The 25,634-nt window shown below is 48.1% G+C and overlaps 1 protein-coding gene across 2 annotated transcripts in view; it reads right to left on the bottom strand.

Moving 5' to 3' along the window:
* Window positions 1-25,634, bottom strand: part of STARD8 (StAR related lipid transfer domain containing 8) — a 142,132-nt gene that overhangs the window by 80,629 nt on the left and 35,869 nt on the right. Inside the window, exon 1 of one of the 2 annotated variants that reach the window (XM_073360983.1) lies at window positions 15,631-15,725. The exons of the other annotated variant lie outside the window; for it this stretch is intronic. The gene's annotated coding sequence lies outside the window, so the exon portion shown is untranslated. Of the gene's footprint in view, window positions 1-15,630; window positions 15,726-25,634 lie in introns of those variants that run through there. 2 annotated transcript variants of the gene reach the window in all.

Genomic DNA, 25,634 nt, shown 5'->3' on the forward strand with positions numbered 1-25,634 from the left:
CCAATCACTGAAAAGTAAAACCAGCTGGGCCCTCTGGAAAGATTTTTTCAAGAGGCTTTTTTTTCCCCCCATTTAGCCAATCATAAAGCAGCCCCTTTCTTTCACAGCATTTGCTTTCAGATGATCCCACACGCACAGAAGAGAGAATGAACTTCAAAAAGTCATCTCCCAAGTACTTCCAGCACCAGAGGAGTGCCCAGCATATCTATTTACTCTAAACTAAAGATTAATTACAGCAGATGAGGAAGGAAACATACTGCCAGATATTCACACTCCACTGGTGGTAAAACAGATCATCCAAATAGCTCGCACACTGAATGCAGACATTGGCTGTAGGCAGGCATAACAAAGGCAAGTACTGCAGAAGCTTCCCTCCCAATGCCTCTCACTTCTGGCCTATAGAACCCCCTATTATTCCAGCACTGGGCTCCCTTCGCACAGCTCTGCCAATGCCCCTCACTTCTACCCCACAGCCCGCCACCCCATTATTCTAGCACTGGGGCTCACACAATAGGCTGAAACTCTGCTGATGCACCTCAGTCCTGAGCACCAGCACACCCAGGTACTCAAGTCCAAGGTTTTGTCCTCAGCAGAGGCTGCTAATGGTCTCGAACACTACCAGACTCCATGACTGGGCTGTCACGTGAACACATCAGCTGTGCTGTGAGATTGTCAGTCTTTTTACACCTGAGGTCTAAGACAAATACAAATGCAGGTCTCCAGAGGTAGAAAGCAAGAGCATGAGCTCAATGAGATACCTAGATGTCATTACAACTGGGCCAAATCAATGTACCGGATCCAAAACTTGGGACAGTTCCAATCCAAACCCCAACTTTGCAGCATGACCCGTCTCGAACCCTAAGTTTTAATTAGCCACATGGAGTGGGAAGGAGGTTCAAAGAGGGGAGAGCCTCCAATCTCACTCGCCAAGCACAAGTAAAACAAGCTCAGTGCAAATGCAAAAGCAGCTCCGCAAACTGTCCGGTGTGCCCCAGAGACCAGATCCTAGTGCTGCTGTAACCGTGAGTTCTGGGTATCTGATATGTCAACAAGCAACAACAAACATCCCGACAAGGCTCTTAATCCCTCTCGCCAGCAAGGCCACGAGTAGCTTTGTAATGTAGAATGGGAGCCGCCCAAGGCAGGTGTCAAATCACCGATTTGTGTCATTATTATATCCCAGAGAGACTGGCACCTACCCGCACTGCTACTTAACACTGTGCAGGTTCTGGCTTTGTATTCTCAAACAAGCATTCATTCTATGACCCTCCTTCCCCCATCCATCTGAAAAATGGCAGCAACAACTGTAGACCCCCTCCAGCCCCGTGCCAAGATTTGCTTCTGGATCCTGTCCCTACTTGGTGGAAATGGACACTTGGAAACATGAGAGAGGCTAGGAGAACTCCATAGCTTTAGGAAAATTAGCAGCAGGAATGGGACAGCTGCAACCTCCCAATGGCTCCGGCCTGGTTGATACATAAATGTGGCTCACTCCCTTTTCCCTTCCAAAACTGAGCCCCTGGATATTCCTTGGACTGAAGATAGACCGGTACCTAACTCCCCCTTATCAACCATAACAGGTACCCTGGAAAGGGATTCCAGAGAGGCAAGACAGAGCCAAGGAAGCTGCATTCAAGTTGTGTGTGTTTTTTTTATTCTCTGCAACACTCTGGTCACAGATGAATTTTCTTGGCTTGGTATTTGTTCTTGTGCTGTGTGCCCTCCAGGAGGGAGAGGCTTGACAGCAGTAATACAGAGGAGCCCTTGCACCTCCCAGGGCACAAAGACGCCTGGGGTTACCCTGTGCTGGGAACTCTATCCAAGCTGCTGGACAGACAGACAGACAGACCCTGGTTCTCTCCGGTTCTCTAGATTACAGACTAGATGTACAGCCTGTGCAGCCTAGTGTAAGAGCACAAGGACTCCCTAAATCCCAGCCTGGGTCTTGCAAGAAGAGAGGCTCCCAACTCCAATTCAAATACAATGCAAAATGTAAAGTGTCAGCAGTTGGTGCTGGGGAGCCATGCGGGAGGCTATGAAGAAGAAATGCCATTTAAGGAGGGATGTGGGTGGGGGAGGGGGCTTGTTCCATGGCAAGTGGGAAGCTGTGCCAGATGCCAGGGGCAGGATGGTGGAAGGTGCAGAGCTGAGAGCAGGAGTGTAGAGTGTGACTGCGGGAGATGACAGCACAAATGGAATAAGGGCAGCATCACGGCGAGCCTTGACAGTGATGATGAGGAGCACAGACTCAAAGCAGGGAGAGACAGACAGACAATGAAGGGATTCTGCAGAGAGGAGTACCCTGGTCAGAACAACAAGGAAAGGTCCAGGTCAAGAAACCACCCTGGAATTATTGACAGCGACACTGAGGGCTTACCTAAGTGCCCCAAAGTGCCCAGAGTTTTAACCACCCAGTTTCAGCTGGCTTTGCTGAACTCTTGACACATAGCCCTCTCCAGCCTCCCCCAACCACAGCCTCGTCCCCAACCCCAAGCTTTCCGTCAGCCACCCCAGCCTCTTCCCGAGACCCCAGCCTGCTCTGCGCCTTTCCAGGTCGGAGGAAGTGGGAAGTAACCATGCTCTCTAAAACCGCTTTCATAACCTGCCTCCCCTCACCCTCCCCCCTACCCCTCACATCCACCCAGTCCAGGGGAAGCCTGTATTCATGCAGATCTTGTCTCACAGTGACAAGGGGGCTTGCTGAGCAACAAGTCCCCTACATGCAGCTGTTGTTGACACTAAAGTGTTTGTATAGCTTTGGGCGATGGATCCCCTTACTGGCCACAGACCATGGGTATGGAGGTGGGAAGGAGGGGCTGGTGGTTCCTGTTGGTGGACACTGTGGACTCCTGGAGGATATTCAGTCACTGCTGCTTCCTCTCAGCACAAAGGGGCTGTCTCTGCAGAGAAGGGGATATTTATCTATGGGGGTGGGAAGCAATTATTGGAATATAAAGAAAATATGGGTTATCTGAAGGAGACTCTGAGCACCAAAGCATCCTGCAGGGGCATCAGCAGAAAGAGATGTGGCCTGAATACAAGAACCCCTGAGTTCTGATCCCGGTGTGACATCGGCCCCCTTGGCGATGACTCTCACTCTGCCCCATTTTCTCCATCTCTAATATGCTGCTGCCACACCTCCTCAGGGTGCTGTGAGCAGTGACAGGCCTGCAAAGATCTGCACTGTTCCACAGCTTGGGAGGTTGGGAACGAGCCCGCCTCCTGTTCTCAAAATGCGCTTCTTCAGGAAAGCCTCCCGGTGCTGACACCGGAGCCAGCAGAGCAGCAGGACCCATTAAAACTAAACACCATGCTATAGCCCCACTACACACCCACCTGCTCCTCTATACATGTGAATGCTCCAAGCCTTTCACAGAGCATCTGCTCTACGTTCTGTAGGCCCTAATACAACAACAGGCATGGCTGTAAGGGCTGACAGTATGTGCAGAATGTGTGAAGACTGAAACATGCTAGGTATTACTGGAGTTATTATTCCCTCAAGCAGAGTGACCTGGGAGTGACAAAAATACACATCTGCAAAGGGCTTCCCAGTCCTCCATTTTGTGAGCCCCCTGGCTAGTCAGGTGTCAACAAATCTGCCTCTGAACTGAAAACAGAAAGACTGAATGAATACAAGGCACTGAATTACAGGGCTGCAATCTCGCTGAGGGTCACACCCTGTTACAGTCATTCAACTCATCTCAGACCTTGCTGACATGTCCCTTTATCTGGAGGATTGAAATGACACACCCAGTGCTTGCAATGACTTCGGTGTGGTCACCACTAAAGACCTGAGCTAATCAGACATGCCAGCGGGCAATACACGGCACTGGCTCTGTCCCCATATCCAAGGTCAGCAGTGAGCCCTTTATAAGGTTCTTCCACAAAGGCCTTTTCCTGCTCAGAAAACAAGACTCTTATTCACCCAAACTCTACAGCATGCTCCTATTAACAAATCTCCAAGAGGCCCTAACAAGATGCCCAGCCACCCAGTTCAGCACAGCAAGTTGGTGCAAGGTGTGTGAGCAGAGCCTGCACAAATAGCGGAGACCAGCTGTTACATTTCCAGGGTCACTGACAGCCACAGCAATTCCACACCATGACATGCTGCAGAAACAGGTGCCCAGACAGTGGCAAAACCACAGGGAATCCATCCCCAGCTCAGATGACTAGGTAAAGACAGAGACTCCCAGGTGAAGGCCACACAACTAATTAGCAGCAGAGCTTGGATTAGAGCACAGATCTCCTGGCTCCCAGCCCTGTGCTTTAACCACAAGATCATCCTCCCTCTCTGAATACTAAGGGATTTGCTTTTCCCATATAACATGAGTTGGAGGACCAGAGCCAGGTCTAGAACTCAGGAGTTCCTGGCTGCCACTCAGAGTTCAGAGCCGCACCGCACACAGCATCCCAAGTCGCAGGACAGTGGAATGTCAGAGATGGACTAGGGAATGGCTGACCAGCATTTGACTCCTGTACTCACAACATGCACCAGGGGCAGGGTTTACACACACCATCCCCCATGACAGGCTGCCCTTTTGGGTTCGCTTACCAAGCCCTGATGAGCTCCAGCTACAAGAGCGCTGAAATGGGCACCTGCTCCCATCAGCTCCGGGGCCTGCCAACCCCAAAGGCCAAGTGACTTTAGCTGCCCAACAGACATTGCTCTGGAAACAGCCATCACACACCCCTCCCTCTGGGGCCGCGGGGGAAGCTGAGACTCTCCTATCCAAATAGCACCAGGAGCCCAGAGGCTCCGAACTCCAATGAAAAAAGTGCTCAGCACGGAGGAGGATTTCAAACATTTTCCGCTCATGTCCTCATTCAAAAAGGGACCAAAGGGGGTGGAGGGGCAGGAAATATCTCTGAGACACTGAACTATAAAAAGGAAGCAAGGGGGGGAGGTGCCAAACCAGCCAGTTCAACACACACCCACTCCTGTTTGTACTGAAAAAGGCCGACCTCCGGGATGCTACTGAGGCAAGATGCTGGGAGGAGAAAGAGGGGGAAACAGTGTGCACCACATGCTCCTCCCAGCCTGACTGATGAATGGGCGGCATTGAGAAGCCTCACGCATAGGGAGATATTAATAGTTCATAGCACATTACTGAGGAGCGGCGGCAAGCCCCAGGGCCCTGCCTTGGCCAGCACTGCTGCTCAGACAAGGAGGCCAGTGTGCTTGAAGCACACACGGGGACGGGGGCTCAACAATGCACATGGCTGGAATTCCTTCAGCTCCCCAGAAGAGGGAAGTGCTGTGTTGGGCACAGACATGGTGGACAGACCGGCAGGGAGGAAGGGAAGGGGTGGAGTGGTGGGGACGAGAGAAAAAGAAAAGAAAGAGCAAACGTGGGTCAGCAGCAGCAGCAAAGGAGTGGGGCTGAGTACCATAAAGATCAATGTGAATTTGGAGGGTGTAAATAGCAAGGAGGGAGAGCAATTGTTTAGAGTAGTCCATGGGCCCTCACTAGAAGCGATAGGTGCCATTGAACAAAGGACATTTTAGGCTGAATACCAGGCAAAATGTCCCGAAAAGGCCATAAGACTGTGGAATCGTCTCCCGGGGGAGGGGTGGGAACCTCGTAACTTGGGATAGTCAAAGCTAGACAGGACAAAGCTCTAGCAAAAGGCTACACCTCCATTACAGCACCTATAACTCTTGTGGTGGAGCCGCACTAAGAAGACGGGAGAGAGCTCTCCTATCGGCTTCATAACTCCTGCCTCCGCAAGAGGCAGTAGCTATGTTGGCGGGAGAAGCTCTCCCGCCCACATGGCACGGTCCACACCAGCACATAGGTCGGTTTAACCTACGTCACTCGGGGTGTGGATTATTCACACCCCCGAGCGATGTAAGTTATACCAAAGTCACCTGTAGTGTAGACAAGGTCTAAGGAATAATCTAGCTCCGGCTTCAGAGAAGATGGACTAGACGGGACCTAACAGAGCCTGCCAGTCTCTGATTCTCCGAAAGGCTTGTGGGGCTGAGAGACACGCCACAGACTGAACGCATTCGGATGCAGGCAGCTGTACAGGTACAGCCGGACCTGGTGAAATTCTGAGTCCATTTGCAAAGATTAGTGTGTACACAGCATACCGCATGGCAAAGGCCTGAGGGTAAAACCGTTTTCGGGGAACTAGTTCCTGCTGCTCACACTGCAGCACAGCAGGCTGGATTCTAGTTTGCCTTCTGCCTCATCACCAACCAATCCCAGCTAACCTCCATACCCTGCACCCAGAGCACAGCTGGGGTTTACAGACCTCACACTGAGGAGGCAGCACCAGTGGTTAGCAATATCTCATTACCATGGGCAGGTTGTGCAGGGACAAGGTGCAAATGGTGGGGTTTAAAGAGGGTTGCCTTCCCCTCAACTGTCACAGTTTTGATGTAGTGGTAAGAGCAGGGGACTGTGAATCAGACACTAATGATTGATCCCCAAATCTGCCACTGACTCTTTGTGTAGCCTTGGATAAGTCATCTCAGTTTTCTGTGCCTCAGCTTCCCATCTGTAAAATGGGGACAGACACACTGACCTACTTCCCAGGGAGCTGTGAGGCTTAGGTAATATTTTAAAAGCATTTTGAGATCCTCTGGAGAATGGCATTAGTGAAATGCAGAGCACCAGTAATTATTAAAGACAGGCTTGGATCAGAACCCTGGGTCGAGGCTCCCCTAAACTTTGGGCTGGCTCACAATCCACACCCAGATCGGGATTGGAATTATACAGCTGGCCAGACTAAAGCCCCAGACTCAAACACCCCTGAGCTCTGAGGTGAGAGGGGGGGCTTCCAAATCTGAATCTAGGAATTAATCCTGTGACTTGAGCCCCTCTCTGTTACTAATAAAATGGAGTGGTCAGGTGAGGGTGGGCACCAGGCTCTGAGAAATCTCCAGATTCCTAATGAAAAGTTACAGAACAGCTGATGTTCTCATAGGAAAGCCAAGATCCCCTCAGGGACCCTATCATTGTGCAACAACAGCCTGCTCAGGTCAGAAATGGATCTGCAGCCACTGCCAAAGTGCTACTCCATTGAGGGAGGCCAAAGGCATTTACACGACCAGTTAGCAGCAACCTGTCAGCTATGTAAACTATAATGAGCAGGAAGGCCCCATCCTCCTGATCCCTCTTGCAGTGTGGGGCGATCTCTCTATGTGTAGAAATGATCCTGAATGATGAACATTAGCAGAGTATTTCCTCTGTCCTGGCTAGGTGTTTAGAACTCTTACATGCAGGACTAGAGAGATAATCAGATGCCTGGAGAAATCAAGAAAATGTTTTTGAAACAAACGCTTTCCAACTAAGGATCTCACAGCACTTTACAAATATTATTATTTGAGGCTGCCAGCTTCTCTAGGAGGGAGATCAGTGTTGTTATCTCCACTTTACAGATGGGGAAACTGAGGGGGCAAGTGATTTACCCAAAGCCACACAGTAAGTCAGTAGCAGCAGAGGCAGGAGTAGAATGAAGGCGTCCTGACTCCCACTCCTGTGTTCTAACCACTGTCAAAATCATCTGAACATTGCAGAAAGGTCTGCTGCTGAGTTTCTGTACAGTTTCTACTGATGATTGCCCTTCAGCTTCCATATAATTAAAGACAAGCTGTATTCAAAGGAGGACAGACATATCCTGCACCTTGAACCCCACTATGCAGTCTCCCTTCCAGTTGACAACACACTTAGAAACGGATCATGAAAAGGTGCCCTCTTCTGGCCAAGACACACATTCCTCCACACGAAATAAAACGGTTGCCAAACACAAATGTCAAAACAAACAAATCAACAAAACAAACAACTGAAGATTCATGGGAAACATATCTTCACTCAATCTGGCCACTCACCCTTTTAAACAAAAACAAAACGAACGCGTCTGCGACAAACAAACCACCCACCAATCCTGGGACTGTCATTATCTGGCTCCTTTCCTCCTGCAATTATGGGGACAAAACCAAAACACACTACAAAATGTTCAGTCAGGTGTATATATACAACTTGGCCAGGGGGAATGAGAAAACCAGAAGTGGGTGTTCTGGGCTAAGCTGTTCCATGTACCTATGTATGTTTGGTCTTAGCTTACTAGGTAAGTAATGCAACTGTTCCTGTTTATCATTCACATTTTGCTACCAACACAGAACAAAGAGGTTTTCAAGACAATCTCTGTTGTCAACACAAGCACTAGGGAAGCACAGCTGGATCAGGGCTCAACTGCTTGTTAAGGCTGCACCCCCCTCACCCCTCAAATAAGTGCCCTATTTGTTTCTTTCCCCTCAGGCATCTGACTGCTGAGAAGTTGTTAGGAACTTGCTTAATTTGCAGCCACAAACATACATCTCACCCTTCTCCCTCCCCACTGCACACCATAGTCCCAGTCACAAGCCTTGCTGAAGCTGGCTTTTATTTACAAAAATCCCTGACGCCAATTTTGATTGTGGTGATTCTTTGGACTTTTGCGCATCTACAATAAAGCCAAAGACACCCAAACAAAGCTGCAAGTACCCCTGGACCTGGACTATAGGTGACCACCATGTACATGCGTCACGCCACACCTGCCAATGGCAGTACGGCTGGGACATTTGTTACAGCAAGAGGGATATGTCTGTATTGCAAGGGACACACAGATAAATGTAAGTAGCCAAATAGTCAGGTAACGGGGGTACTGTTCATAAGCGAAGAGAGCAATGAGCCTGGTTTGGTATCACACACAAAGTTACTGGGGCTCTTAAAAGTACAGTCCACTACAGAGGGGATATTTGGACCAAGGGGCTTGGTAATGGGATCCTGATATTTTCATGTGAAATTAACTGATAGCCACAGTCCTAATCTTGTCCATATCTAGCAGGCACATGAATACACATGAAAGTTCTTCCCCTACATACATTCCCCTGCTTCTCTCTCTCATCAGACTCTGAGGTCTGTGCTGCACTGGTAGACATTGCCGGGGGTGGGGAAGGACAAGCTTCATCCAGGCTAGTTTTACAACAGTAACATTCTGCACTTCTACCTCACCTTCCTTTTGAGGAGTTCAAAGCTCTGGGCAAACATTAATTCATTCTCCTGGAAAGTTGGTCAGTATCAACAGCCCCATCACACAGAAGAGAAAACAGAGGCAAAGAGGTTAAGTGACATGCCCCAGGTTACACAGAAAGTCAATGAAAGAGCCAGCTTTCCTCAGCCCCAGACAGTCCCCTAACACAGCGGTTCTCAAACGTTTGGGGCTCAGGGCCTGTTTGCAAACCTTGGAGGCCCGTCACCACCCAGTAAATGATGGTAGTACAAAACCCAACATCTGGCGTATGAAATATATCTTACCCATGCTGTCTAATATGCACATTAACATAATCATAGTGGCAGTTTCTGTCCCCACTCCACTCCACTCACTCAAATTTGGCCCGGCCAGCCCACAACATTATGACAAAGGGACAGCTGGGACAAACCTGAGTGGTGATGTGACCCCATACACAGGTTCCAATACCTGGAGCAGGATGCTAAACCCAACCAGCCCCATGGGACCGGAGCCACAGGAGCCACTGCTGTGAGCAGAGTCCAGGGCAGGCTCTGAACCCACCACCGAAGTCCTCACACATCCTGGGGGCAGGGCCCAACCTCCTTTCCCACCCTCTCCCCCCAGGCCTCCCACACAATACTCTGACACATTCTGGCAACCCAGTTTTGGTTGCGACCCACAGGTTGAGAAACCTGCCCTATTACACCATATCATGCTTCCTCTCTAGCTTTTATATGGCTCACATGTTGGAGCTTCCTTGCTTCCCTTGAGAAACTACTCCACAATTTAGGGCAAGTCTACACTTCAAAATTAAGCCGACCTAAGTTATGTCAACCTACAGCCACCACAGCAATTTAATTGGTTTTACACATCCACACTACACTCCTTGTGTCGGCAGTGCACGTCCTCACCAGGAGAGCTTGCACCAGTTTAACTGCAAGTGTGGGGCACTGTGGGACAGTTTCTGAAAAGCAGCAACACCCGATGTAAGCCACGCACTGCCTACACTGATACACGTTGCCTTTACTACATAGACTTAAGCCCTACGCGTCTCGTGGAGATGGAGTTATTAGATTGGTTTAGTGGGCGAGTTAAATGGGTGGAAGCTATGTTTTAGTATAGACGCTTACAGTTAGATTGACGTAACTCTATAGCAGAGACCAGTCCTAAGAAATCTCAATGTCAGGAAAAGCCTACATTTCCTTTTCCTTAGGGCTGGTCTACACTACTAAATTAGGTCACCTTAATTTAAGGGCAATGAAAACATTTACACCCTGTGTGACGTAATGAAGCCAAACTAAGCACCAGCATAGACACCCCTAGATACTGCCTCTCGGAAGGGTGGATTTACTACAGCAATGGAAGAACCCCTTCCATTGGTGTCGTACGTGTCTACACTACAGAGCTACAGTGGCACAGTTGCAACTGTAGCATTTCTAATGTAGCCATACCTCTTGGGCACCCCTTACGATTGCTCTTTCTCCTTGAGGTTTACACCCTTCAGATACAGGTGGCTTTCAGAGCACACAACAGTGATTTGTTTTTGCAATACGCATTGGCTTTGTAGAATAATGATGTAACATTTCCTTCCCCAAAAGCAAAGGAAAGAAGGGCAAGAATTAGACTTTGCGACCGCAAGGATCTCACATGCTGGGCATGGATGTATTGCCACTAGGATCCTCACAAGCTGTCCAGACAGCAAAGACACAAACACAGACCCTAAAGCAAATAACAGAAGAAGAAAGGACTATTTACTGCTGTTTCTTTGAAAGTGTTGGCCCAAATCTGTCCCAGAGGATTCCAGGAACCAGGCATAAATTTGGTCCATTCTATCTGAATTCAATAGGCACCAGTTTCATTCTTCAGCAGTATTGACAACTGCAGAAATACACCAGGCAGGCCTAGTTACGCTCTTACCAAGCCAAGGGTATTTTGATGGCATCAGGTGATGGGTATTTCATTGAGCTCTCACTGCCATGTCTTAATATGTTGGAAATCCCAGCACTTGCATTTTGATCCCATCCATTTGCTTCCATCAGGAATTAGTCAAGACAAGAATTAATTCCCCAGTTTCCAAAGAGGTGGGCGGGGGGAAGAGACAGACATACAACAGCGTCATTCATAGGATTTCATTTCATGTAACAAGGGTCCTGTGTCTTTCCCAGTGCACAGGGCAATTGAAACAGCAGCCACAGATCTCAGCGAAACAGCAGGAATTCAGCCAAGGAATCTGGATTATTCAGCCACTGCTGAACCAGAGTCAAATGTCTCCAGCCACTGCAAGGGGGACAAGCTACTGAACAGAGACAGGAAGCAACCAGCTCAGCCACCCCAAACTCATCTGTTTCAAAAGCCAGAGTGCTTGATCCTGCTCCTGTTCAAATCAAGGGGAAGGGAGGTTGCTACTGAATTCAGTGTGAGCTGGCCCTGAAATTGCATGCCAAAAGTAGCCCAAAGGGACCACCAGAGGCAAGGGGACGATGAAGAAGCAAGTATCTCAGACCTCTCTGGGCCCTGCAGTATCAATCGGACTGCAGCTGACCAGCCAAAATAGCCTGGTGTGGGAAGTGGTTATTGTGCTTTGCAATCAGGTGACCACAAAAGAAGCCCACCTGGGGCATGATAAAGAGGGGGAACGTTGGGAGGGAGGTAGGCTGAGACTGGTGTATTGTTCCCAGGATAGTGGGGGGTCGTTTGCAAGTCTAAGGCAGTGTTTTTCAAACTTGGGCTATGGTCAGGGAGCAGAGTCCATGTTTACCAAGATAAACAAAAAGGCATAGCCACAAAGCAGACAAGATATTGGCTAATCCCACAAAAATCTTTGAACGGGGTCTGTCTGACTTGGGAGCAGCGATGGCTTCTGAATACCATATCCTCAATAAGGATGGACATACTGAGCCCTGGAGCACCAGTGCCAGGTCATTCCAGAACATACTCCTACCCCTCTGAGCTCTCTCTCTTCACCAGCAAAGGTGGCCCTCACACCGCAGTGTCATCATCCAGCACACTGAGATGAAGTCCTAGCACTAAAAAATGATTGAGATCCGAAATGCCAAGTCTGGAAGTTGCAGGAAACTTCAAGGCCTGTCAAAGAAACCTAGCCCATGGCACGTCATGCTGCATCCTCTGCTGACCATAGCCGCGTCCTTCATTCTGGGCATTTGACACACCTCTGAGGGTTGAGCCTGTGACACACAAGAGATTAATGGAAACATCCTTTCAGGGTCCACACACAATTTTACAGAGTTGGTTATTTCAATGTCTAGTTTCTTTAGGATCCCTTTATTCTCCTTCCTTTGTTTCTCCTTTCCCCTGGCAACCTAACATTTCCTTCCAGGTAAGGAAAGTTGTATTCAATCTCCTCCAAATCATGTCTATGCCATTCTTGAGGGGTCATTTGATAGCACCACAAGTCACTCACTCTCCCTCGGGGCTGTGGGGCAGGTACTAGTCACAGACTCTTCACTAAGTTGAGAAACCGAGGGGGAAAAAAAGATGTTGAGAAAAAATTCAAAGTTTTCCCATTGCACAGAAGTCAACATGGATCAATATTCCTGTCTGGCTTTTGAAAAAATTTCCCTTATTTTTTTTCATCTATATATTTTTATCAACACTTTTATTCAAATAATGTTCAAAATCATTATCAAAATTTGTTTTCCAAAACTGCGGGTTGGTATGTCTGACTAAAAAATGGACTTCTAACACAAAGTTAAAAATTATTTTAAAAGGTTGAAAAAAGCTAGATAAAAAATGTCACAAAACATTTCAGAAAATATTGATAATGTTGACAATTGTTCATGAAAAGTTTTGCTTTTTAAAAAAAATAATTAAAATTTAAAAATACTTTACATGTAAAAATTTGTGAACTAAATTCATTGATTACACTCCCTGTCAGAAGTGAAAATCCTGGTAGCTAAATGATGTATCTCACAACGCATCCGGTCTAGAAAAGAGAGACTAAGGGGAGACGTAGTCATCTACAAATACACTAACAGGATATATGCGGGGGAAAGGAATCAAGTATTCTACAAGAATGTTTTTCACTGGGTGAAAAGCTATACCCAAAATACAATGCTTATAGGAAGGGTACCAAGATAGCAAACTCAGTAGGGGTACAGTGGATAGTTATAACTAGAGCAGGGCCAAACATTTCCAGCGGAACAGTTTTCTATCAGAAAACTCTGATTTGACAAAATCAAAATGTTTTGCAAGAACTTCCCCCCGATGATCCATGAGTGGTACGTTGTATAGAGAAGGGAGGATAACATGTAACAAAAAACACTGGCCCTGCCCCAAAAACCTGAAAAGCTAAGCAGGGCTAGTATTTTTATTTTATTTGGGTTTCAAATAATAAAGACACCTAGGTGCCCTGATGTAATTAATCACATAATAAATACAATTAAATTAAACCTCAGCAGCATTAAAATCATTTCCACAGGAACTCAGACTGCCAACCACCCACGCCCTTAATCATCCTGGAAACACAACCTCAGCCTTCTTCAGAGACCCTGTCTTTTGCAGTGTACCCAGAAAGTCACCAAATTTGAGCTATTTCAGACCAAAGTCTCAGAGACACCCTGCTATACACTGCCCTCTCTCTTTTACAGATCAGCCTGTTTTTTCAACCCAGCACCATTAAAACGGCTTCTAAGCCCTAAACCTCTTGCAGCCTCTCCATACCTCTGAGCTACAAACCCACCTGCCATGTCTGCATGCCCTCTTCCCCCATATACCACCCTCCAGAGGTCTGCACATCTGAGTCTCCCCCACGCCTTCTCCCCAGATCATCAGATCTCCATTGGGAGGATGTTGTGTAATGTGCACAATGCCTCCCACTCTAACTCCACCCCTGAATTTGCCCACAATGTCCAGGCTATTCTAATGAGTGTTGATTCCAACCACCCGTCTGTGAGCCCACTGGAGCCTAAGTTCCCAAGCGACAATCCTAACGGGAATGTTAGCAAGTTTGATCATTTGCCATTAATCAATTAAATGTTGGTCCTGGACTTGTGATCTCTGCTGAAGTCTGTCTCTCTTCTTTTCTCTGATTTGATGCACGGCAGTAACAGAGACGTCAGAAGACTTTCAAACCGAAACCTCGATTTTTATGGAGCCATAATTCAGAAACCATTCACCTGAGTCACTTCAGGTTTGCGAGAAAGCCCCTACATTCGGCCCAGATGTAACATATGAACTTTGAGGCTCATATGATTTCTTTTGTGGGGGGAGGGAGGGAAGGAATTTTAGAATGGGGGTCCAGGTGCCAAAAGCCCAACTTATTATAAACACGCCATTCCGCCTTCATTCCAGAGCAGCTGCCATCATTCCATAATACTTTATAGCTTAGACTCATACTACATCGCAATGGATTTGTCAGCCTGACAGCTAGTTGCTAGAGGTTTCTTCTGGATCTAAATATATTTAAAACCGAACAATGGTCTGAAATCCCTCCACCCCAAGCACAAGGTTAAATCTGTTACTTCCCAAACGTGAACAGCTCCCAGATTACAGGCTGTTTTAGGACAGGGAGTGCTTTAGCAACATCAGCTTCCAAGAGGGATTTAAAACCAAACCATAGCTCAGTGTCCACATGCATCCCCCCACCCCCCAATCCCTGCAAAGTCTGGGACTTTTCTTTTGATTTTCCTCCCCCTGCTGCCTCCCACTCTCTTCAGATCTAAAACATATGGAAACGTGGAGAGTGCCCAGATCAGACACGTGGCACTGAGAGAAGGGAACAGCTCATATAACCTCCAGTCCCTGTCACACTGCAGGGCTGCTTGCAGACACAGGGACAGAGAAAAGGGCAGACACCAATAAGGCAAAAAGAGTGAAAGGGGGACAGAGATCCTAGGAAAGAAGAAGGAAGGGCAGATGCTGAGTGAGAGACAGAGGGATGAACAGACGCTGAAAGGACACACAGGTACAGGAAAGTGATAGACGGACAAAGGTCCTCTTACTCTTAGGACAGAAGGAAGGACAGACATTGATTGAGCCATATAGGGACAGGCACTGGGGCGGGGGAAGGACAGACAGATGGGGAAGACAGATCATGGGGCAGGGAGAGGAACAGACAGGGCAAGGCACTGAGGCAGAGTCAGGAAGATCCTGGGGCAGAGGAAGGACAGACAGGATCAGGCAGATCAAGGGGCAGAGGGAAGGACAGACAGAAAAGGGAACACAGACCCTGGGGAAGGGGGGAGGACAGACAGGATTAGGCAGATCATGGGGCAGGGGGAAGGACAGACAGGCAGGCAGGGGAAGGCAGACAGACAAGGGAAGGCAGATCCTGGGGCAGGGGGAAGGACAGACAGAAAAGGGAAGAGAGATCCTGGGGCAGGGAGAGGACAGACAAACAGGCAGGGGAAGGCAGTGAGGCAGGGGAAGGCAGACAGACAAGGGAAGGCAGATCCTGGGGTGGGGGGAAGGACAGACAGAAAAGGGAAGAGAGATTCTGGGGCAGGACAGTCAGACAAGGGAAGACAGACCCTGGGGCGGGGGGAGGACGGAGAGACAGACAGGGGAAGGCAGTGAGGCAGCGGCAGGCCAGGCACTGCCGAGGGACGGACAGACAGACAGAGAGAGGGACGGACGGACGGACGGAGGGGCGAGCGGAGCTCCTCTGCTCACCTGGCCCCAGCTCTCGGCCGCCCCCTTTCAGGCCCCACCGCCTCCAGGTGCAGGGCGCCGCGGCGCGCTGGAAGCGGAGCTTGAAGGACCGTTTGCTCCAGCGCGGGGGGCGCCCGGGCTCGGCCCGCAGCCGGTCCGGACTCCCCATGGGCGCCGCGGGCAGAGCGCGGCGCGGGCAGGGCGAGCCGGCCTTTCCCCGGCTCCGCCGCCGGCAGCCCCCGCCCCGCGGCTGGGGCTCACCCCCAGGGCCCGCCCGGAGGCTGCGGATGGGGCATGGCCGGGCGCCGGATCTCCCCGGGCCCAGGGCCGCCGCCTTCTTCTGCCAGCCCATCCCCGTGGCGCCTCGCCCTTCCCGCAGCCCAGGGGCTCCAGCATCCCTCGGCTCCCGCCTCCAGCAAAGCCCCTTCCGGGGTATCCTCCATCCCCTGCACCGCCCCCAGCGCCCCGCGGGGCCTCGCCTGCTTGTGCCGGCCTCAGAGCGCCGGTCCGCACCCGCGGGAAACTAAGCCCAGGGCATAGCCCTGGAGAGCAACCGCAGGTACCCCCCGGGCTCCGGGGACCGAGCCCGGGCTCCGGGGACCGAGCCCGGGCTCCGGGGACCGAGCCCGGGCTCCGGGGACCGAGCCCGGGCTCCGGGGACCGAGCCCGGGCTCCCAGCTGGGGCTCTCGGGGGACCGTGCGCTGCGCCGCCAGGCGAGTGCCAGCCAGCCCCTAGACCTTGCATTGTCATCAGTAAATAGGGGGAAATGTCATTTCACCAACCACACTCACAGACACACCTCCATCAATCACACTCAAAACTCACGCACGGGCAAAGCCAGAAACAGGCTGCCTGAAAACTTAACCCAGTGGGATGTTAAGGGCACTTGGCAGATTTTGACGTGATGTCAACAACTGGTGTTTTAACAGTTCTAAAAGCTTTGACTTTTTGAATCTCAACCTGGACTGTTAGTAAATAATTACTGTCTAGCCCTCCCATCATTTCCCACACTGGTGAACCTTTACATTAGAAAAAAATGCTTACAAATATTGATATTATGAGTCAAAATTTATATATATAAATACACATATATATTTTATATATATAAAAACACAACTCTGCCCCGTCTCTATAACACACACTCAGAGCTGCACTTCAAGGCCCATGTCCTTTTAATTTTCCTTCCCATCACTTGGTCTCTCTCCAACTCCTTCATCACTTCTAACATGCAACCAGTTGCTTTTTTCCTGTAGGCTTAAGTTCATTGTTGATGGTGCTGCTTCTTCATTACAGGATCTTACCAGTGACAGGGGTTTTTGATGGGGAGGAGCCTTCCCCTGTCTAGTCACAGCCCTCAGTGTTCTCTGCTGTGCTTCCCCAACTCCTCATGCTCCCACATTGCAGTCATGTGCCTGCTGCAGCCCAGAAAAACTTTCACATCCTTTCAAGATAGGTCCTTACATGGGTGAGGGGCTCACAGAACAATGAAATGGGGTCAGGGCCCATAGGCAAAGTATGCTGCTTCTGCATCATCTCAGCTCCTGCCAGGTCAGTGTGCTAAGCAAGATCAGGAGTCAAATCCAAGTTTCCCAAATGACAGCCTAGAGCATATATCATGGGGCCACCAGAACTCTGTGACTTACGGGTTATTTCTCTTATTATCCCATCTGTCTCAAAGTGTATTCAACAGCATTTTAGCTTCTCTGAGTACATCTCCACTGAAAGGGAAAAAAGTGTGTTTTTAACTTGGGTTACCTTGCCTCAGTTAGGTAACTCAGATTAACACAACCATTAAGACACAGTAACTCGTCTTTTAACTCAGGTTAGCAACTCTAGCCCAACCCGTCTCCACCGTCGGTTTGAACTCAAGCTGCTAAACCATATTAAAAGAAGAGTTGCCGTGTTTTCACTGCTATTTTAATCTGAGTTAGCTAACCCAAGTTAAAATCCAACCTATTTTTGCAGCGAAGACATACACTAATATCGCTCTGAATACCAGGAAACACGTAGCTCTCTTAGGCCACTGAACCATCTCCCAAGGGAAGGAGTGGGAGCCTTAGCACTCAGGACATTTAAGATTGGACTGCAGAATACCTTTGTTGACAAGCAGATGGAGCAGACCTGGTTGGACTAGACTTTAACAATGTCTGCTTTTCTTTGATCTTATTAGAATGTTCTGAATAACTCTAGATCAGTGGTTTTCAACCTTTTTTCATTTGCAGACCCCTAAAAAATTTCAAATGGAGGTGCAGACCCCTTTGGAAATCTTAGACATAGTCTGTAGACCCCCAGGGTCCACAGCCCACAGATTGAAAAGCACTGCTCTAGGCACATGCATTACCGTATTACAAAGCACCCACCGGCCTCTTGCATACCGGCAGGCCAAGACTGTAGCGATCTCCCCAGGCAGAAGTAGGAATGGATCCAGTAACAGTGTCCAAAGAGGAGGCATAATGTTTCTTTTGCATGTTTAATGCAGATTATTTGTAGACGCTCTTACCATAGAAAAACATAGGCACAGCTCAATTTCTTTGCCTTTCAGTGCATTCCTTTAATTCTCATTTCATGCAAGTAAAGAAATGCACTCACATTTGTCTTATGGTCCTTTTGGTCTCACACAAGCTGTCCAGAGGATGTACATACTAGTGTACTTTCTAGCCTGCAATTTCTTTCCTGTTTCCTTGAATCACGGCTTTGCAGCCTTGGGGAAAAAAAAAACAATCCATGTATTGAACATAAAGAAGCAATTCCTTTGGTATCAGACAATTGGGGCCTTGTTGCCTAATTATTCCCCACACTCTCTTCTTGTAAACAATTTGTATTCTGGCCAATGCAAGGAAAAATCCCATTCCCTGGTGATGATTCTTCTAATTCTGTCCCACAAAGAATATCCCAGGGTGTTTGATAGGATCAGGTGTTAAAAGTGGGATCAGCACATTGTCAGCTGCAGGACACAGAAGAACTTTCAAGTCTGAAGTTAAAACCCCAGAAGGATGTGGGAACCAAAACAAGGGATTGGAACTGCAGTTCAACTCCACAATCCAGTAACTCTACTCCAGAGAAGGTTTATGGTAGGAAGAGAAAGAGGAAAGAAATGACTGCACAAGAAACAGTTGGGCATTTCATAACAAGCTGGAGATGCTTCTTGCTTCTGAGAGTTAGTTTCTAAGGGACCATCTATGGGGAAAGTTGATGTCTGTGGCCAAATTGCTCTAAGCAACAGCTTTTATGATATAGTTTTGATTTGTTTCACGGGAGTTAGTCACTGTGGCATCAGGACCATATGAATGCAGAAAGCTGCCTTTTGGACTAGCCTGGAAAGGGTGGATGGATATGAGGATTGTTTTATTCAGTTATGTTTGCTTGTGCTGTGGCTTTCTCCTAAGGGCCTAAAAGGGGCCAGGTGACAAACAGGAGATGTTCAAAATTGTAGTAAAGTAACACTTTTATTTAACCCCTCCCCGTATAACTGCCTTGGAAAATCCTCCACGCCCGATGACTTCATATGGGAGCTACATTCCCTCAGTCCCACTCAGGACCATGAGATGGCAACTCCTGCTGAGAGTGGCAGTATAATGATATCTGCCTCTGGGTGACCATTCAGAGTTATGGAAACTGCAGTGTGGAAATGCGTGTTTCCAAGATCAGCTTTGAAATTGTATTTTAGTTGAGCAACATATAAAACCCACATGGATAAAAACATCCCTGGAAGACAGGCATAAACTATCAGAGTTTATAAATCATGAACTGGACCGAATGGTTCAACTGCAGAGTCTCCAGCACCAAACTACCTTGCACGGGGGGGGGGGGGAGGAATTAAATGGTCATGGATAAACTGAACCAAACAGAAAGTGCTTAGAAGTTCAGAAACAATCGCAGAGTCTCCTTTTGGGGCAGAAAGAGGGATTTCCAAAGATCCTACCATTGAGGGGAGACTGTCTCCAGATCCAGAATGAATCTAAGGCCTGGGCTACACTGTGGAGTGGTTCGAACTAAGATATGCAACTTCCGCTAAGCTATTCGCGCGGCTGAAGTCGAAGTATCTTAGTTGGAGTTACCTGGCCGTCCTCACGGTGGCGAGTCGACCGCGGCGGCTCCCCCGTCAAGTCCGCTTACTCCTCCTGCCGAGGTGGAGTACAGGCGTCGATTTGGGGATCGATTTATCGTGTCTATACGAGACACGATAAATCGATCCCCGATAGATCAATCACTGCCCGCGGAGCCGGTGGGTAGTGAAGACGTACCCTAAGGAAAGAAAGCAAAGGCCACCTGTTTGCTTTCAAATTGCCTTGGCATAGGGTGACCAGACAGCAAGTGTGAAAAATTGGGACAGGGGGAGTGGGGAGTAATAGGAGCTTATATAAGACAAAGCCCCTAATATCAGGACTGTCCCTATAAAAACAGGACATCTGGTCACCCTACCTTGGCACGGCAATTTTTAATGCATATATTCTTACTTAGAAAGTAAGGATTTACCTCCTTAAGCATTTGAACTAATCACTCCCGTTTTCCAGCTGTTTGATCATAGCCTCCGCTGATGCAGTTTCATGCTGGGCATTGTAGTGGTACAGGAAAGGGGCCACTTAAAAAGCGGTGACTTCCCCCCACAAAACAAAAGCAGAAAATCCTCAGAGGCCCCACTCCAGTCACACAGCCAGAAAGACTCAAAGATCTTCAGCTAGAAAGTGCCCAAGACAGGTGGGGGAGCAAATAGCCTTACCAGGAGGGTCTTGTTTCAAATCTGCCTGAGACACAACAGAGGGGTCTGGAAGTTTCTTTTTTAACAAAAGGTACCAGAGCTTCAGAATGACTCATCAGCCGAGCACAAGGCTGACCACACAGATTGAAAGAGAAAGAGAGAGAAAGAGAGAAGAGGAAGGAGAATTGAGATTCCCTTTCATCACATGTCAAGTCAAACAGCAGCATCAAAACCACTAATAATCACATTCAGCTCATTTTTTCCCTACCTCTGCAATTGGAACCCAGACTGATGACTGTATTTTCCACTATGTAACTAGCACCTTTTTAAAAAAAATTGTTCAAAAGTCCAAATGGAAACTGGTCATCATTTCAAATGTTTCCCATCCCCACGTGTAATGAGTTTGTTGGCTCTTTCCAGTTGACTTCGCCTTTTGCGACATTTCCGTTCAGTTGTTGCCTTGGCTTAGTGGTCAAAGGCACTCAGACAGTCAGAATGAGATTTAACCCTTTTTTTGTGGAATTGCTTACCATCCCATTACAGCTACATGCAAACCTTGCTGCCACCATGAGCTTTTGCTGTGGCCCTTTCAGCATGTCTCAATATGCAAATTCCATTCTTTTCACCAGCTAAACTAATGCCCAGTCACAACCCATGCTGGCCCACTTCAATCATCACCCAGTTGCATTCAGTTTGTGTGTAGGTCAATAGCAATGGGAGCACTAAAAATACAACTTTTGAGAGAGAGAGAGAGAAACTGCTCTCTTTTCACAGTTACTTGAGACCAGTGCCCAAACACAATCTATTCGGCGCTTCCTGTTCAACCAGTGACTCAGACCAAATCCCAACCATTCTCTTCAGACAACTCAACCCAGTAACACAATTAAACAAATGCACAATGCCACAGCCCGGGGAGTGAATGCAGACTTGGTCTGGGACAAAAATAGAAGGTCCAGATCCCTGAGCCAGAAGGCTGGAACCTACAGAAAACGACTCCAGAAAGCTCACGTATAAATATAAAGCGAGCGTAGCCCAGCTGTGATGATAGATAGCTAACATTTTCATTGAGTTATTTTGGAACTCCAAACACTGCATACTGACCTATTCCCCATGTGTGTTATCTCAGAGAGCTCTGCTGAGGTAGCCCACTTTGGAGAATCACTGTTGCTTGATATCATTTTTTTGTTTAAAAGACGTTATTGTTAGACCTCACCTTGTCATCAGCCACTCAGCAAGCTGCACTGGGGTTCCTATTTCTTGCCATTTATCTGGTTCCCTTCGTTTGACCCTTTGACTGCACTCCTGTCCCTGTTATTCATTAGTTGTCCCCCATAATTATTTGGTTTTCCAGGTCCTGTGAACCCCCGCCTTAGGCTGGAGGGGGATTCTGTAGCAGTGGGCGGGCTTTGCCCGCCCACTTCCTGGACCCCAATATGGCAGAGGGCAGGTAGGAATTACCCTCCCTGTAGTGAATGCTCTCAAGCCTCGTTTCTTGGACGAACATTATATAGATGTATTTGTATTTAGAGTGTGGCCTGTGTGTAATTCTTTCCTTCTTGTTTTGCTCAGAACAATAGATGGAAAGTTTGGTTAATGTCATTAAGGAAGTGAAGGGGTAGGACACCTATGAAAATGTAGCCTCAGTCCTTGAACAGAATCTGTCTGAAAGGATAGGCTCGGTGCCAGGGAGTACTCACGTTTTGTGTGCGAGAAACAGGGCAGAGCTGACGTGTAAGGTGGGAACACAGCAAAAGGGAAGGGAGAGAGGGAGAACTCTCTACTGGGAAAGACGGGAGCCAATGGGATGGAGCAAAGAGGCAGTAGGCTTAATTAATAGTGTCTGGGGATGGGAGGGTCCATAGCAGAATGACTGAGGTTTCCCCTCTGTTTAGCTAATATCCTGGCAGTTAGTGAATGGTTCTAGCTATTTCAGTCTCAGGATAAAATTATGCCAGTTTTCTGGGGAGCTCAGGGGATTAGCACAGATATCTGGAATGTTTCATCTCTCTGGATCCTATATAGGCAGGTTAGTAGCAATGGCTGTTTGGTGGCCTGTGTGAAATTTAGTGGGAGTTTCAATTCAGTTCTGAATGGACAAAAACCACCATCACAATAAGCATTGATTGCCATCAGGGGCAGGGACAGTCTTAGCAGAGTGGCCCCAGATTGTATGAGCCACAGACACTTGAACCCCTCCCCTCCTCAAAGAGATGGGAAAAAATACAGATTTTCATTACTGACAGAGGGCTTTGATCATGTCATATCCAGCTATTCTGTGAAACAACAACAATGGGAATTCCACAGAACAGGAGGTCAGTTAGAGGGGTCACTGCAGCATGACCAGCTGATCTCAGATCCTGCACGTTAATAGGTAGGGGTTTAAAAGGAATTTGAGGACTGTTTTTGTTGTGGAACAGGAAATGGCCCAGAAAGTCAATCCAGGTAGTTTCCCAGGGGACAATGGACAGGATTATGGAGAAGAAAGTATTGTGACCATGCTCTGCAGAGGATGGAAGGACTAGGACAGGCACTTTCCTATTCAGCTACAAGGCATAAACATGGAACAACCTCCCCACTCCAGCAAGCGGCCTCTCACCTCTTGAAATCCTACCTCTTTCATGAGGTCTCTAACACTGTACTCACCCACAAAACCTTCATAACCTCTTGCTCTGAACTGCTGTCCTATCTACCATACACACCTACTAAGATTTATAGATGGGCCTGAGCTACAAAGTTTGGATACAGATCCCATCTCTCCCAATGTTCAGGCAGGATCTCTAATTAAATTAAAAGCTCTTCAGAGGAGGGAACTTCTCTTGTAACTGTGGCTGCCACATTGACTGAACTACTATTGCCAGGGTCTTCTTAAACCCGTGGGGTTTCTGCCTGGGCTTCACCACTCTGACTCTTCTTTCCGGAAATGTCAGCAGTGGTTGGTACCTGTATCGTTCTGGTAAATATATAGGACATAAATCCACAAGCCTACATTTTAACGGGCCGGATTTCAAAGTTTCTTTCATTAACCTTGCCCTTTGATATTTGATACCTGTCTGCAGACAAGATGTGGAGTGAGTGATACAGAAATAACCAACCATGGCTTCAATCAGTCCATATAATTGCAAACAACACACATGCAAATTCTCGAATACAAAAATAAAGAGCCACTTATCTAAGAAAGAGATTTTATTAATCCTGTGTTCTGAGCCAAAGACTTTGTGCAGCTCCTCATTAGTGTCCCTCTAGTGGCCAGCTCCAGGTGACCAAATAGCTCCAATGTCCCCGCATGCGTAGAGATGGCAGGGAAGGTGTAGAGCTGAAGGACTGTGAAATTAAAAGTAGTGCTTTTCTAGTTTAACTACATATTTGCCAGGAAGCCCTGATACTATAGATGTCTTTAACCAAGAAATACCAGTATTCTCTTTCCCCTCCCCCAAAAGTCTTAATTGTGGATGTGATTTGTTTGCGGGGCAAAATATCTCGCTGGCCCTTTCACTTGCACACATGGCTCTTTAACCTTCATTAACAAGCTCTCAAGATTCATGTTGTTAATCTCCCCAGTGAAAGGGTGAATAGAGACCACCCAGGATTACTCTCCAGTCCCCTTCACAAAGCACCCTTGTTACCAGGAGCTTTCCACCGGCTAGGGCTCAAAGCTAAATCTAATCTTTTAGTGGCTGAAAAACAAGCAAGGTCATTGCCCTCCAGTTATGAAAACTACCTTGGAGATCCCCACCCATATACCATGAGCTAGCAACAGTAATGTGTTTCCTGTTTCACTCTGGAACAGACTCCAGTCATCAGTGAGCTCCTTCCTCCCCCTCCCCTTTTCTGTTGCTGCCCATGGATAATTATATAAAGGCATTTCTCTTGACCTTTTCTGTGTAAAGAAAAGAGGAGAGAATGTGGCTTTAGGATGCTTCAGGGCCCCTGTAACTATTTACAGGGCTGCTAAAACTGACCTCGTCTCAGGAAACCACAAGGCAAGGAGCGGGTGCACGCCAGCCTTGTTCTCGGAATTCCCATGCTGCAGGGGGCTTACAACACACCATGCAGCCAGAGCCAACAGCTACATCTATTCCCAGAAAAATCCCTGAACTGTCATTTTCCCTCAGCACAGTTCTATAGGTGGGAGCAAAGGTGGAAGCTGCAGATAAGGGGCAGGTGTTTTCACCCTAGCAGGTTTGGAGGACTTGACGGTAAAACTCCCATACCTTGTCTGCACTCAACCTTGCTCCCAGCTGCACCAGTGGAGAATTACAGATCCAACTATCATGAGGTACAGCCAAACACCCTCATGTCACAAAAGAGAGATTTTTTTAATCACAAACCTGGCAAGGTAAAAGAAGCAGGTATGATAACAAAACGAATCAATGTACATCTCAGCCACAGAGCTACTGACAGCTGGGCTGTTCCTCTGCATCAGTGGACTTTAAAATCAGTGCGGAGTGTGATCGCAGTGCATTTCTTCACGCCTGCTATCTATCAGCTCGGCGCATTAGAGGCCTTTAGCCTGAGCTGCTAACTCCTTGCACACCCAAAGATGCCAGTGACTCCAGAAGGAATTTTGGGCGTGCAAGGAATGCAGGATTAGGCCTTGAATGATGGTTCTCAATATTTTTGGGCTGCAGTATTAGTTTACCAGGGTGAGGCCCTCAGCCTTTAAGGTGCTGAGGACTTCCCATGAGGTGCTGGGCATTGCCAACTCCCATTTAAGTCGAAGGAGGTGAGGGTGCTCAGTATTTGGCAGGATCAAGCCCTAACTCCTCAGGAGTCTCAGCTAGCATGCTCTAGCCACCTTTCAGCTCTGCAGGCTGCTTGTGCTCCTGCACAGTCCAAGCCCAAAGGCAGGTTAAGGTGCACACAGCAGAATGGGGAGTGGACAGCGGCAATGCAATAGGGCCCCTCACTAAGCCTAGTCTATCAATCACTGAACAAACATTCATTAGTATCTGCGCAGCACTTGGGCAAGGCAAAGCTCTTGTAAACAAACTCAATATCTTAAAGCCCTAACTATGAGAAGAGGCAAAAAGCCCTAACTATGAGAAGAGGCACGCGTCTCCCATTACCTGGGAAGCAATGCATTATTCATACTAGAGATAGCCGGGATGCCCACTGGTGCAAATGGAAGCAAACATCGACTGTAAGCTCACACTGATAACAGCTGCTTCCTGGCCATTGCTTCGGCAAAGGCAACAGAAGCAGCAGAGAGGAGCTAATGCCTCTTAAGATGCCTTTGTAAGTCCCCCCAAAGCAGACAGAGCCTAGAATCTGTGACTCTCCTCCTTCCTCTAGGATAGCCCAATCAAGGCCTCATTATGAGAACTC

The sequence above is a fragment of the Lepidochelys kempii genome, chromosome 9 (genome assembly GCF_965140265.1).
Source record: "Lepidochelys kempii isolate rLepKem1 chromosome 9, rLepKem1.hap2, whole genome shotgun sequence".
NCBI classification, from domain to species: Eukaryota; Metazoa; Chordata; order Testudines; family Cheloniidae; genus Lepidochelys; species Lepidochelys kempii.